Source organism: Canis lupus, chromosome 29 (assembly GCF_003254725.2).
Source record: "Canis lupus dingo isolate Sandy chromosome 29, ASM325472v2, whole genome shotgun sequence".
In the NCBI taxonomy this organism is placed as follows: domain Eukaryota; kingdom Metazoa; phylum Chordata; class Mammalia; order Carnivora; family Canidae; genus Canis; species Canis lupus.
In genome coordinates, this window is record NC_064271.1 from 9233011 (window position 1) to 9247886 (window position 14876).

At 39.6% G+C, this 14876-nt stretch overlaps 1 long non-coding RNA gene across 1 annotated transcript; it reads left to right on the forward strand.

Moving 5' to 3' along the window:
• Nucleotides 1–2418: 2418 nt before the first annotated feature.
• LOC125753961 (uncharacterized) lies at nucleotides 2419–7031 on the forward strand. Its single transcript, XR_007406972.1, has 3 exons — nucleotides 2419–2528; nucleotides 5083–5364; nucleotides 5583–7031. It is a non-coding gene; the product is annotated as an uncharacterized LOC125753961 (long non-coding RNA).
• Nucleotides 7032–14876: the final 7845 nt, after the last annotated feature.

A 14876-nucleotide genomic window follows, 5' to 3' on the forward strand; every position in this document is an offset into this window, starting at 1 on the left:
GTCTCAGGCTCCCCAGTTTTTTTCTCTTCTGAAAATGTTGGGGGTTTTTTCTTTGTTATAGCTCAAAGAGTATTTATCAAAAGACTCAATTTGATTAAATGTAATTACATGTTTATCAGAAATAGATGAAGAATATTTAGACTTTCTGGTCTTTATGGGACAAAGTCTGATCTATGGAGGTCTCTTATGAAAAGAAATCCACCTCTGAAGTAAGAAGGCTGAAGTGACTCCATCTTAGAAAGGCTCCACTCTGCTGTTTTTCTTCTAGGCCCCATTTACTCATGTTCTGTATTTTACCTCTAAATAATCCAAAGAAGCTATGTTCCCACTCCAAGGGGGAAGCAAGAAAGCTAATCATTCTCTGAGTTTTGTCTTAGGCCCCCAAACACCTGATAACATCTAAAAGGAGCCAATCCCAAACATGTTCCAGGATATTAGCTTCAAACAAACCTCAGCTGATGCTGGCATCAATACCCCCCACCCTGGATGGTTTACAAAATAACACCTATTACCTGTCACTCACCTTTGATTGAACCCTGCCTTAGATTCCTGAAGGAGTACATATCCCAGATCCCTTTTCAATATAAAGCCCTAACCCCACCCCAGGTAGAGAGGAAACTCATTCCTCTTTCCTTTCTGAGTCTCCCAGACACTGTCCGCTATCCTGTATCTGTCACTCACACTGTTCAATAAACTCTGCTTTCACTTTCTCCTGCTTGAGTTTGATTTCTATCCTGTGCAAAGCCAACGTCCATCTCGGCTGGTCCTGCATGACCCCCTCTGGCTCCTCAAACCCAGCCTGCCTGCATCACTTCCATGAATTAGAACTTGATCAGAGTTAGCAGTTCCATGAAATCTGTCACTCCCTCCATGGGCGTTTGAGAGAAAATGTGCTTTTTCTCAAAAGGTGCATTCTTGCATAAGTAACCAACTGTTGACAAATGTGGTCACCACACAGACCTGGGATAATTAATGAAATTCAATCTCGCCTATGGTAGTCAAACACGTCCTGAGGGACCACCATTCTCTCTTCTGCTTTATGTGATGGAGGTCGGTGCCTTTAATCTCTAAGCACCCTCTGTTTTCTTTCCTAACATAAGCCCTGGTCCTCTGATATATCTATAAACCTACTCAAGAAAGGGATCTTCAGTGCCTCATAAGGACTTCAAGGCTGCAGCCAAAATAAAAGTAAAAATGTAGAGATTTCATGGACCTTTATTAGAACATCAAGTCATTTTTCAAACTGAATTTCAGTGTTTCATAGAGTAGAATTCTTTCCTCTCTTGTTGATTTTTACTTTAAGATTGAAGAAGTCATTTTTCCTCTTACATGATTACAAGGACATGAAATTAGATAGAAACAATTGTATTTACTTAATCAAAAAATAGTTACTGTAAGCCTACTATGTGTTAGGCAGTATTCTAGACCATCGGGATGCAGTGGTGATTAGACAAAGTCACTGACCTCAAGGGTTTATGTTCTAGGGGAGAACCCAGGAAATACAAAATAAACATGTAAACGATAGCCACACTGATAAATGCTTTGAAAAACAAAGCAGAATAGGTGGGTGAAGGATGATCTGGGAGAAGAGAGGAGATCAGAGATCAGAGAGCCTGACCAAAGTCAAGCCATGGGTGGCATTTTGGATTATGTGAAGCGCTTTGGATTCTTTGCTCGGTGTGATGGGAAGCCACTGCAAGGTTTACAGCATAGAAATGACATAGCAGGTTTATATTTAAAATAAAATCTTTCTGATTGCTGTGGGAAGAATCAAATATGGGGAGGAGAGTGGGGAGGTCAGGGGCAAGAGTAGAAGAAGGAAGACCAGCAAGTAATGATGGCTTAGACCAAGAGATAGACAGAAGTGGCAAGATGTCAGACTTGCATACATTTCAAAGGAAGAGCTGGTAGGATTTGCTGATGGACTGGACATTAGGGGAGGGATGAATGGTGGATATAAGAATATTTGTAGGATTATAACTAGAAGAATGGAGTTATAAATTATGAAAACAAGGAACACTGGAGAAGGAGCATGATTTGGAAGTGTCTTCATTATGGCCTTGTTAAGTCTGAGATGCCTGTAGAGGAGTCAACACAGAGTTTAGAGAAATGGTCTTGGCTGGAGAAATATATTTGGTAAGCATCAGGATATGGACGGTATTTAAATCCATAGGATGGAGCAAGAGCCTCTAGGAGATGAGTGTAGATAAAGAAGAGATCTAAGGACTGGGCACTCGGCTCTGAGAACTTCACAACTTAGCAACTGAGGAAAGACAGAGACAGCAATCAAGGTTGCTCCCGAAACCAAAAAAAAAAAAAAAAAAAAAAGTTTCAGGAAGAGAAGAATGATCCCTATGTCATATGCTCCTGAGAGATTGAGTTCAATGACCTTGTGGCTTTAACAATTATGTTTTCAGTCTGGAGGCATGAGTATAGCAGAGTGGAGCAGATTGAAGAGAAAGTTCAAAATGAGGATGTGAGAGTCTGTAGAGACAACTCTTTCTAGATAGATGGCTGCAAGGCAACAGGTAAGTATGTCAGAGGCCAAAGGAAATTAGGATTCTTGGAAGAACATTTTTATTTTTATGGGAATTTTAGTATGCATGTTGACAGTCATGATCTTTTTTTTTTTAAGGATTTATTTATTTATTTATGATAGAAACACAGAGAGAGAGAGAGAGAGGCAGAGAGAGAAGCAGGCTCCTTGCTGGGAGCCCGATGTGGGACTCGATCCTGGGACTCCAGGATCACGCCCTGGGCCAAAGGCAGGCGCCAAACCGCTGAGCCACCCAGGGATCCCCCATGATCTAATAGAGAAAAAGAAACTGATGAGAGAGGAAAAAGGGAAAATAATTACTGGATCAAAGTCCTTGAGTATCTGAGATACAAACACACATCAAGTGGTTGGCCTCATATAATGGGAAGAGGGGGTTTAAGTATTGTGAGAAGGCACACAGAGAAGATGGGCAGAGATGTCAGTAGGTTGGTAAACTTGATGGAAGGAAGGCAGGGTATTTCTTTTCCTAAGTTACTATTTTTTTTTTAAGTGAAATGAGAAGAAAAGTCATCATCTAAGAGTGTGAAGAGGAAAGAGGTGATCAGTTTTGAGAAAGGAGATGTGCAATGGTCATCTCAGAGAGTGGAATCATTAACTGATGAGGGAATTAAAGTGAACTTTTGAGCAATGTTGAAGAAATACTTGAAAACTATGGCTTTAAATTTATACCGAGCATATTGAGTTTATGCTTGGGCTTTTGCTCAGCCCATCCTGCTGCTCACAGGCAGGAAGCAATAGATACAGAACTTGAGTCATTCCAAGTGAATATGATAGACAGTGTTGGGCATAGATTAGAAAACCTTTCTTGTAAAGGGTCAGACAGTAAATATTTTAAGTTTGCTTTGTGGGCCATACAGTCTCTGTCACAACTGTTCAGCTCACCATTTCAGTGCAAAAGCAGCCAAAGACAATACATAAACTAATGAGTGTGGCTGTGTTCCAGTTAAATGGTATTTATATAAACAGCAGGCTGATTTGGCCTGGGGACCTTAGTTTACTGTCCCATTGTCTGGAGAGTTGAGAGTGTATGCAAAGGACTGATTGTAGTAATGGACTCAGGCTGGTGATGTATGGCGGGGACACAGGAGGATGTGATAAATTGCAAACGACTTGGAGGTCTAGATGGGGTTAGTGAATAACTAGAATAGGGACACTAATGAAAATGAACTGGAAAGAGAGAAGTTAGCAGTTGGACTGTTTGCTGCTTGACATCTCCTTGTGAGAGATGACACACTCATTGGCTAGGAGCCATATGAAAACAGGAGACTGGGAGTTTTATAGGCACCCTTTAAAGTTCTGGAGCTGCATCTTGGTGAACAGAAAGAAGGATGGAAGTGTCTTACCAAAAGCAAGTGGTACTCTGGAAGCTTCTCTCAAATCAGGGGATCCGCAAGCAGCAAGATGGGCAGACATCCCAGGACTCAGATCTCTCTCAAGGTCTGTGAGTGAAGGGGTGGCCAAATAAGAAGTAATTTTGCAAGAGTATGTGCACCATGAAGTCTACTTTAATTTTTTTGTTGGGGATCCCTGGGTGGCGCAGCGATTTAGCGCCTGCCTTTGGCCCAGGGCGCGATCCTGGAGACCCAGGATCGAATCCCACGTCGGGCTCCCGGTGCATGGAGCCTGCTTTTCCCTCTGCCTATGTCTCTGCCTCTCTCTCTCTCTCTCTCTCTCTCTCTCTCTCTCTCTCTGTGACTATCATAAGTAAAAAAAAAAAAAAAATTTAATTTTTTTGTTGGTTATTTCCAATGAGAGGGGAAAATACAGGGTTATTATTATTCTTGCAAGATCATCTTACTTGATAACATCTCAGCACACAGCATTCTTGATACACTTCTCACAAGTAATGCAGCATTTATGCTGAAAGTCCTCTCATTAGGAAAATTCAATGATCATTGCAGATGTAAAATGTTATTATTGGTAATTCAAATATTGGTAAATATTATTATTGGTAAATTAACTCATCTATTTGCTTATTCACTCATCTTATATGCTAGGCAGATAAATATTGTCGACAGTGAACAAGGTAGGAGTTAGGGGCACCAATGCCCCCTCAACACAGTAAAAAATCCCAGGATAACTTTAGACTCCCCAAAATGTTACTAATAGCCTACGGTTGACCAGAAGCCTTACTGATACCATAGCAGTTGATAAACATATTTTGTACTATAGGTATTGTATATTGTATTCCTATGATAAAGTAAGCTAGAGAGAAGAAAATGCTATTAAGGAAATCATAAGAGAAAACACATGTACAGTACTGCACTATATTTATCAGACAACATCTGCATATAAGTGGACCTATGCAGTTCAAACCCAAGTTGGTCAAGGGACAACTGCCTACTTAATGCATAGTCTCTACCCTCAAGATACTTATGGTGGAGTGGATAGTTGCAAGACACTGAAATAATTGCTCTGACAAAGCAGAGAGTAATTCATTTGTTATTCATCACGAGTTTCTTTTTTAGTCCTTTCTATATGCCAGACAGATACAAATGAATGAGATACTTTCTTTCTCTGTCCAGGTGCTCAGAGGCCTGGTCCACCGGGAGGTAGATACATAAGCAATTTCCAGAGGCTGCACTTGTTGCTACTACAGTGAAGAGATTCAAATAAGCTATAGAGAGGACACAGAAGAGATGGAGATCACTTTCCTTGGAAGGTCAAAGAAGGTCCCAAAGGCAAAGACCCCTGGGCTGGGTCTTGTCTGGTGGTTAGGATGTCATTAATTGCAAGAGAACATGCCTGAAGGGAGGAATTCCAAGTATGTCCAGTGCTAGTGGGGCAAGAGAATCAGGACAAAAGAGGTGAGTAACAGGCCAGGAGGCTGAAAGGTAGGAGGGGGTGGGGGGTTGGGGGTGGAGGAGCTGGAAGAAACTGCAGACTTCCTCAGGAAGGCTGTGGGAGACCCTCAGGGGCTTTACTGGGAAGGTGAACCTGGCATTTGCACCTCAGAGAGATGGTGAGGATGGATCGAGGAAGGCAAAAGTTTTCTAGTTTATCTTTTATTTCTTGCTTTTTCCAGGATGAAGCAGCCTGAGCACTCCAGTAAACATTTCGGAGCGCTGGGTGGAGGAGTGGAAGGCGCTTCTCAGGGCAGGGTCCAGGGCTTGGCAGGGGCTGCTCCCCAGACTCCTGGGTCAGACAAAATAGGGCAGCCTCTGGAAGGCCCGCCTGGCGGCCCCCCGGACTGTGGCAGGCTACAGCACCCCGAGCTCCCTGCGAGGCCGCCGCTGAGCAGGTGCCGGGAGGTGTGGGGCCTGCACTCTGCATCCCTTTGGGGCTGACCCCTTCTGAGCACAGGTTGACAGCTCCTCGGAACCTCGGGGAGCCCACTCAGAGGCGGCCCGGCTCTCGGGAAAGTGCAGGTGCACCTCTCTGAGGTTCCCAGTCCCCCCAAGAAGCTCCTAAAATGTCTTGTGATTCCAGCGAGCTCTCGGACCTTGGATGACGCCCTCTGGGGAGCAGGACTCTGGCCAGATATGGCAGGTCCTCAGCGGGGGCTCATATCTAGCAACAGTGGAAAGAAGGTAACAGGCCCAAACGTCTAAAACATGGCTTCGTTAACATTACAGAATTGAATAACCTGAAGGAATTAAAAAAAGGGGGGGGGGGGAGTTCTACTGGAAATAATGCGATTCTAACTTCTTTAAGGAGGGTATTTTTTAACCTGTTTGTAATTTATTTCCTAAAATGCTTCCTCATCATCCCCTGCATGAACATGACATAAAAGCAATTTCTGAGGCAATATTAGAAATGTTAAAGTTAGGGTCTAACTTAAAAGGACTGTCAAAAGCCGAGGTAGAAAATGATGTTATACACATTGCAGTCGGCCAACTGTTTGTGTCTCTGTTGGACTGTGGTGCTTAAGGCAGTGTTATCTCTGGTTTTGTCACATTCACCTGCTTGAATTGAACCCACACGGCTCTACTGTACAAACAGAACAACTGTCTTAGCAGACTTTACTTTTTCATTTTTCTCCTGTATGTTGCCTAACACTGTTTGATAGCAGTGGCTCTATTTCACTAGTTATTAGTCACTGGATAAGATATAACATCAAACATGAATTCTGTATTGTGCTCTCCTTAGTATAATCTCAAATATACTGATGCCCTTCAGCACTATGGAAGAGCAAAAAACGCGGATAACTCTATCTTGAAGATATGGGTGGTCTCTTGAAAGTTGTGTCATTTTTAGAGAACAGTGGCAAATAAGTTATTTATATTATTTACATTTAATAAATTATTTATATCTCTAAAAAGAAAATGATCCTCATGTGACCTGTAGGAATGGGAGGGGCAGTATCTGTAATCATTACTGGTTTGCTACCTATAGTTATGATATCAAGAATGGGTATGTCCTTTCTAGGCTTACACTAACATTTACAACTGAATGTTGAAATGCTCACCTTTACAGTTGATAAACAGACAAAGGCGCATTCTCAGATCGGATTTGTTTTTCTTCCTTTGGACAATGAAAACCCCAACTATATAACTCATCATCTTTTTTGCAAGACCATAATAATGCTTTGCACTTATATAATAGACCCATGTGCTTTAAAAGATTTGTTGATCATGAATCAGTTTGCCTCTAGCACATTTCTATGAATTAGGTCTTGTGGCATTGTTTATATCATAGATGATAAACGGGTTGTCTGGCTTTTCAAGAGGAAGAGGAGAAAGAGCAAAAAGAGGCATTCTTCAATGAGGAATCTCATCATGCGGTCATAGCAGCCAGAAGTCTGTTTATCATTGTATTTCTTGATGTAAAAGTTAGTAAGCAATCAAGGAATTTCCAATGTGACAGAATGTACTAAATCATTCTGAAACAATCACTTATCCACTAGTCAAAATATGACACTGGTTAGCTGCCAGAAACCCCAGGGAGACTTCCATCAAGGAGATCCTATCAAGATGGCACAAACATTTCCTTTTGCTTACAGCTTCATCTTCTTCTTATCAGTCCCTGTTGCTCTCTGCAACAGTGCTATATGTGTGAAAGTTCATAAAATTTACTTAAGGAAAAGCAAAAGTGATTGGGGCTAATGAAGAAGTGAATTGGAATGAGTCCCTGAGGAAGACTATTGAATCATGTTCACTCTGTGATATTTGAGTTGTTTTGGATGTGATCCCAAAAAGTATATGTGATGGTTAGTTTTATGTGCCCACTTGGGGGTATTGGGTAAGATTAACATTTAAATCAATGAACTCTGAGTAAGCAGATTGCTCTCCATAATGTGGATGGGCCTCATCCAATCTGTTGGAGGCCTGAGTTGAACAAAAAGACCAGCTTTCACAGGTAAGAGGGACTTCTCCAGGAGAGTGGCTTCAGATTTCATCTGCACCATTGGGTCTCTTGGTTCTCCAAGCTCCTAGCTCTTGGGCTAGAATTTCACCATCAACTCTCCTGGGTCTCAAGCATACTGGTTTACACTGCAGATTTTGACTTGCCAGTCTCCATAACTGTTGATTCAATTCTGTGTGATAAAGCTCTTCGTGTGTGTGTGTATGTGTGTGTGTGTGTGTGTGTGTGTGTGTGTGTATTGGTTCTGTTTCTCTGGTAAAACTTAACTAATTCAATATTCATCAGCAAACCAATCGTACCAGTTGTTCATCAGTAGACTTAGAGAACTCTGGATCCTATATTTACTGGTCTCTAAAACCACACTAAAGATGACTGATAGAGTAGATATGCTTTATCAATATCTAGCTTACTTGCCACTCTTTGAATTTCTTCAAGACTCTGGGAAGAGGCAGGTCTGGATGGTCATGACTGTACCAGGTAACCCAGTCCCCTTAACCCAGAGGTGAACCAGAGGTGGATAATGACTAGGGGCATTGGAGGGTAGCTAATCCATCTGCAGATCTGAGCTAAATAAGTATTTGATCCTAGGGATCTAACCTAAGAGACATTGAAACAGAGTAGACATCGCTGATGAAAACAGGTACATATGGGGCGCCTAGGTGGCTCAGTCAATTAAGCATATGCTTTTGGCTCAGGTTATGATCTCAGGGTCCTGGGATCAAGCCCTGCATTGGGCTCTCTGCTTAGCAGGGAGTTTGCTTCTCTCTCTCCCTCTGCTCACCACCCCCCCAACTCATGTGCTCTCTCGCTCTCTCTCTCTCTCATAAATGAACAAAAATCTTAAAAAACAAAAAGAGAAAGAAAGAAATGAAGTGCTTATAAGAGGCTTTGCAGCCAACTTCTAAGCCTACTGGAGACTAACCAAAGGCGCGAGAAGTGAGAAGTGAAGAAAAGAAGATCATGCTTATGGTGAGCTAAAGCAGGAGGAGCCTGAGGCTAAGAGGAGAATCATACATTCACATGCTAAGAACTACAAAGGCTAAGAAACTTGCTTTGCACAGAGAACACTGAGAAAGAGCCATCCCTGTCAACACGCTATGGATCTGGCTCCTGGCTCCTGGCTCCTGGCTCCTGGCTCCTGGCTCCAGCTGCACCATTATTTGACCTTGGGATAAGTCACTTCCCTTCTCTGGGCTTTAGTTCTCTCCTCCATAAAAGAAAAGGCTTACCTTTCATTATGGAATGCTAGAGACTCCAGCAATTTTAAATTTGTCCTGTGAAACAGACAGATTTAATGATGAATTTTCCTTTAATACTTTTAGGCTCTGTATTCATCAGTTGCATCTGTGGCAACAATGAGGTTGTTTTCCTTAGAGAACTAATTTTCAAACTTTTTTTTAATACCAGGGAGTCCTTTGTTTAAAAGAAGTCTTACAGGGAGATTTAAGCAAATACAACAGATTCTAAAAGCTGAGCAGATCTGATCAGAGCAACTGGGGCCTGGGGCCTCACCCTAGTGGCCTTTCCCAACCTCCCCCATCCCCACAGGCCCCACATCTCAAGCTCTGCGACTCCAGTGTGGAAAGCCTTTGCCCTTGAGAAATGGCTAAGATGAACACAGAAGAGGAGAATGAAATAAAGCATAAACTGCAGGAGCAGCTGGAGACCAGCGGGATTTTAGAGATACAATCTGGAACTATTTCCTGCCCTGGCATGGTGAACTCTAGCCAACAGCACAGACAGGGCAGGGGCTGAGGAGAGACAGCTGCAAAATTGGGGCCAGAGGTGACTGGGTATTTTGGAGAAAAATAAGAGAAGAAAGCAAACGTGTGTGTGGTGTTTTTGTGTCCCCGATTTCAAGCAACAAAGAAAATAAGAGAAACAGTGAAGGAAAGAGAATCTTTTTAAGATACTCTTAAGAGCTTTAAGAGAAGGATGCCTGGGTGGCTCAGTGGTTGAGCGTCTGCCTTCAGTTCAGGCCGTGATCCCAGGGTCCTGGGATCGAGTTCCGCCCGCATCAGGCTCCCTGTGGGGAGCCTGCTTAACCCTCTGCCTGTGTCTCTGCCTCTCTTTCTGTGTCTCTCATGAATAAATAAATAAAATCTTAAAAAAAAGAGAGAGATTTAAAGAAGGGAAACTTCTTAAAGGGGGACTATAATTGCCTAAAAAGAAGAAAAGAGACCTTTCTTACACATTTTCTAGGAAAGACCAGATTTGATGCCGTTTCCACCAGAATCAACGGAGCTGAGGACACCAACAGAAATGGTGAAGTAAAGACCTCCAAACAGACTCTCCTCCATAAAAGCAAGGAGAACAATGGCAAAAATAATCAGAATCAACTTTTTCCCGAACTCTGCAAACTAACCAAAGCTTGCAGCAATTGGGGGAGGACTTATTCAAGTCAAGGAACTATCAGCAAGGATAGTGAGCTCTGGGGTGTTTCCACTTCTCCTATCCTCATTCTCCCCTCAAGCTCTGCAGGAACCTTGAACACTTACAGCCAGAGATCATGGGGAAAATCAGCAACCTGGCAGCTTCAAGACAGAATGGGGCTGGGAGAGCTCCTTCAAGACTCCTCCCCAGAGAATTAACATTATCTGACCTACGTGATATTTTCTTGCAATATCCCACTTGCAAGACTCCCTTTATGTGACCTGAGTTCGCCTCATATAATCAGCCTTCTTCCCATGGACATTTGTCGAAAATAATCAGAAGCAATTGAATGTTGTAGCTACCTGAAGCAAAAGATAACAGTTGGTGCAAACAAAACCTGACCAAAATGATTAAGAGGAAAAGCTGGGGCATGCGATATCCATAGGGAGCTTTGAAAGGCTCCAACATGTTGCTGGGAATCTAGAAAGCAGCAGCCTCGTATAGGGCTGTTTGTACGCTCAGGGTTTCCCACATGCCTCAGAAAAGACCAGAGGATACCCAAAGCACTCACTTTGGGTTAACCTTAAAATTCTGCACGAGCAAGAAGTGAAAACCAGACAGAGTTGCAAATTGCCTGGCTGAATGTTGAATGCATCCCTCAAAATATGCAAAACTTCTTGCAAATACTGATAGGATTATTGGTTTTAGGGAGAAAAGGATGTCTCCTTCCAATTATTAGTTGACCAGTATGCTAACCTATCAGAGATGTCAGTGGCCACACAAAGAATACAGACTTTACAGAATTAGTTCAGAAAAGTCATTAAGCAAATAAACAACAACAAGTGGTCAAAACAACAAACCCTGGGAAGGACAGGGAATCTGATTTCCAGAGTTTTCACATTATATTATTTAAAATGTCTAGTTCAACAAAGAACTACGGGACTGGAAAAGAAATAGGAAAGTATGGCTCATACACAGGAAAATAAACAATTAATAAAAACTATCCATGAGGAAGCCTGGACACTGGACATACAAGGGGTCTTTAAAACACCAAATAGAGACAATCAATAAACAGAGAGAAGTTACAGAAAAGAATCAACTAGAAATTCTGTAGTTGAAAAGTACAATAACTAAAATTAAAATTTCACTAGAGGATCTCAATAGTAGATTTCAGCAGACAGAAGTAATACACAGACTTGAAGATAAGTCAGTTGAGATTATCCAGTTTGAGGAACGGAAAGGAAAAAAAATGAAGAAAAATAAACAAACCTTCAGAGACCTGTGAAATGCTATGAAACATCCCAACATATACATAATATGAGTTCCAAAAGATGAAGGAAGAGAGAAAAGGACAGAAAGAATATTTGAAGAAATAAAACCTCCCATATTTGATGAAAAACATTAGTTTATACATCCAAAGCTTCAATAACTGCCAGGAATAATAGTGCAAAGGGATCCTCACCAAATAGACTATAATCAATGTACACTTCAGTGTCCCATTTTCAATAATGAAGAAAGCACTGTACAGAAGATCAGTAAGGAAACAGAGGATTTGAACAATGCTAGAAGCCAACTAGAACTCCCAGACATCTATAGAGCACTCCACACAACAACAGCATAATGTATATTCTTCTCAAGTGCACATGAGACATTTTTCAGTGTAGACTGTGTATTAGGATACAAAATAAGTCTTGAAGAAGTTTAAAAGACTGAAATCACATGAAATACATTCTCTGACCACAGTGTAATGAAGCTAGAAATCAATAACATAATGAAAACTGGAATTCACAAATATGTGAATATTAAACAATTCAAATTGTTAATGTTAATCCAATTACACAACCAAAAGGTCAAAGAAAAAAATCTTAAGGGAAATTAGAAAATACTAAAAGACCAATGGAAAAAAATCACAACACACCAAAGCTTATGGGTTGCAGAGAAAAAACAGGCTCAGAGTAAATTTATAGCAATAAACACATATATCTTTAAAAAAAGATCTCTATACCTAACCTTACATCTGAAAGAAATAGTAAGAGAAGAGCAAAGTGAATCCAAAGCTAGCAGAAGGAAGGAAATAATATAGTGGAGATAAAATAGAGAATAAAAGACAATAGAATCAATGAAATCAAAAATTGGTTCTTTGAAAATATCAAAAAAATTTACAAACCTTTAGCTAGACTTACCAAGCTAAAAAAGAGAGAAAATTCAAATTACAGAAATCAGGAATGGGAGAGGGAAACATCACTACTAATCTTACAGAAATAAAAGGATCCTATGGGACTAACAGCCACTGTTATATGCCAACAAGTTAGAAACCCTACTTAAAATGGACAGGTTCCTAGAAATATACAAATTTCAGAAGCTGACTCAATAAAAAGTTAAAATATGAATTGACTTGTAATAAGAGATTGAATTAGTGATTAAAATTTTATCACACACACACACACACACACACACACACACACACACACAGCCTAGGACCAGGTAGCTTCACTGGTAAATTTTACAAAACGTTTGTATTTATAAACTTCTCAAAGATAAAAAAAAAAAAAAGTATTAGAGCTACTAAACAAGTTTATCAAGTTTGAAAGCTATAAGATTAATTTACAAAAAATCAATTGTATCTCTATATACCAGCAATGAACAATTTGAAAATAAATTTTTAAAAAACCCATTTATAATAGCATTAAAGACAATAAGATACTTGGTAATTTAACAAAAGAAACAAAACACTTTTACACTAAAAACTGTAAAAATTCATTGAAAGAAATGAAATAAATTCTTTTTTAAAAAATTTATTTTTTTCTGACAGAGAGCCCAAGCAGGAGGAGCAGCAGAAGTAGAGAGAGAAGCAGACTCTCTGCTGACCAGAGAGCCCTGTGCAGGGCTTGATTCCAGAACCTTGGGATCATGACCTGAGCCAAAGGCAGACACTTAACTGACTGAGCACCCAGGTGCCCCAAGAGGTTCTTACTAAATGGGAAGGTATCCCATGTTCATGGATTGGAAGAGTTAATATTGTTAAGACAATACTCCCCAAATTGATATATTGAATCAACACAATTCTGATTAAAATTTCAGCTCAATTTTTTGGAAAAATTGGCAAGTTGCTCCTAAAATTCATAATAGGAAATGTATGGACCCAGAAGCAAAAGTAATCTTAAAAAAGAACAAAGTTGAAAGGATTCACATTTTCCATATTCAAAACTTACTATAAAGCTACAGTAAATCAAGATAATGTGTACTGGAATAAGGTACCAATACAGACCATTGGAATAAAATTGAGGGTCCATAATAAAACCAATATATTTATGATGAATCTGTTCTTAACAAGTATGCCAAAACAATTTAATGCAAAATTTTTGCTGGCATAATTGGATATCCATATACAAATGCATGAAGTTGAAACCCTATTTCATACCAATACAAAAATCAATTCAAAATGGATCAAATACCTAAAGGTAACAGCTAAAATCATAAACTCGGTCTGTGCTTCAAAGGATACAATCAATGATTAAAAAAAAAAAAACCCCACAGAATTGGAAAAAGTGTCTGCAAATCATATGTATAATAAGGGCCCTGTATCTAGAACTTATGAAGAACTTTTACAATCCAATAATAAAAAAGAAAACAATTTATATTGAAATCTCCATGGTCCTAAATTAATGTAATCAGAAGTCATAATACATTTAAGCATGTAAAAAGTCATTTTTTACAATTTTCAGTAAATAATTTGTTAAGGTCATAGGTAAACTACATATAAGTAAAATACTGTTAGCATATTTTTTACAGAATTCAGTGAGTTCAAAGCTAAATGTATATACTTATATTTCTTATATATTTTCAAAATTAAACTTTTTTAAAAGAAAAGCAATTTAAAAATGGGCAGTGAATATAAAAAAAAAACATTTTCTCAGAGATTTACTGATGTCCAATAAACACATGAAAAGATGTCATTACTCATTAGGGAATTGCCAACCAAAACAACGAGATACCACTTCACACTTGTTAGGAAGGCCATAATTTTAAAAAAGACAGTAACAAACAGAATGTAAAATGGTGCAGCCACTTTAGAAAATAGGCAGTTCCTCATATGCTTAAATATAGTAGATTTACCATATTATCCAATAATTTCAATTCCTCAAGTGAATGCCCAAAAGAATTGAAAACATATGTCCACATTGGTGCTTGTACATGAATCTTCAAGAAGCAGCCTGATAATACCCAAAAGGTGGAAATAACCAAGCAACTCGAAATATCCAGCTGATGAATGGAGAAACAAATACAACATAATCATATAATATAATATTATTCAGCCGTTTTAAAAAAGAATGAAGTCCTGATTTATGCTACAACATGAATGAACTTTGAAAATATGCTAAGTGAAAGAAGCCAGATACAAAAGGTCACATATTGTATGATTCCATTTATATGAAGTGTCCAGAACAGGCAAGTCCACAGATGCTGAATATAGATTTAGTGGTTGCCAAATGCCTAGGTAAGAAGGGAATGAGACACTGACTACTAATGTGTTATGGAGCTCATTTTGGGAATCATGAAAGTGTTTTAGAATTAGGTAGTGGTGATTGTTGCACAACTTTATGAATATCCTTTAAAACATCACAGAAATGTATACTTTTAA